Genomic DNA, 921 nt, shown 5'->3' with positions numbered 1-921 from the left:
CACAGACGGCTGGCCCGACAAAAGCCAACTGCAGGGAGTGCTGAGACATTACTGGGCTGATAGAGCAGTGCTGACTGTGCACGATGGGCTGCTGCTGCGGGGCACGAGGCTCATCATCCCATCAGCCTTACAAGGTGATGTGCTGCAGAGACTACATGAGGGACACCTGGGGGTGACAAAGTGCAGGGGCCGGGACAAACAGACCATATGGTGGCCAGGACTTAGCAGCCAGCTGAATGACATGGTGCTGAAATGTAGAACCTGCATCCAAGAGAGAAGGAACGTCAAAGAGCCGCTGATGCCAACGGAGATGCCAGACAGGCCTTGGCAAACCTTGGGAGCTGACCTATTCACGCTGAAAAACAAGACTTATCTACTAGTAGTAGATTATTTCTCAAGGTATGTGGAAGTTGCGTTGCTATCACCCACAAGGTCCACAGATGTGGTGGTACACCTGAAATCCATGTTTGCTCGTCATGGAATTTGTGAATTTCTTAAAAGTGACAATGGGCCCCAGTTTTCAGGTAGCCACTTTAAAGCCTTTGCAGCAGAGTATGGCTTTATGCACATCACGAGCAGCCCCAGGTTTCCTCAGAGCAATGGTGAGGTGGAACGTGCTGTACAAACCGTGGAAAACCTGCTAACAAAGGCGTCAGACCCATATCTTGCATTGCTGGCCTACTGAACGGCTATAGCCCGGCCGAGCTGTTGATGGGGCGCTGCCTCCGCACTACTGTTCCTGCCATTCCAACCCTGCTGAATCCAGTTTTGCCTGACTACAACGCGCTGGGGGCCAAAGAAAGGGAGAAGAGGTGGAACGACGCAAGATCCTTTGACAAGAGGCGCGGAGCGAGAAATCTGGAGCCACTAGTACCTGGGGAGGATGTGTGGATCACCGATGCACGAGTCCAGGGCAAAGTG

The sequence above is a fragment of the Leucoraja erinacea genome, chromosome 11 (assembly GCF_028641065.1).
Source record: "Leucoraja erinacea ecotype New England chromosome 11, Leri_hhj_1, whole genome shotgun sequence".
Classification (NCBI taxonomy): domain Eukaryota; kingdom Metazoa; phylum Chordata; class Chondrichthyes; order Rajiformes; family Rajidae; genus Leucoraja; species Leucoraja erinaceus.
Note: the sequence above shows the minus strand (reverse complement) of the source record.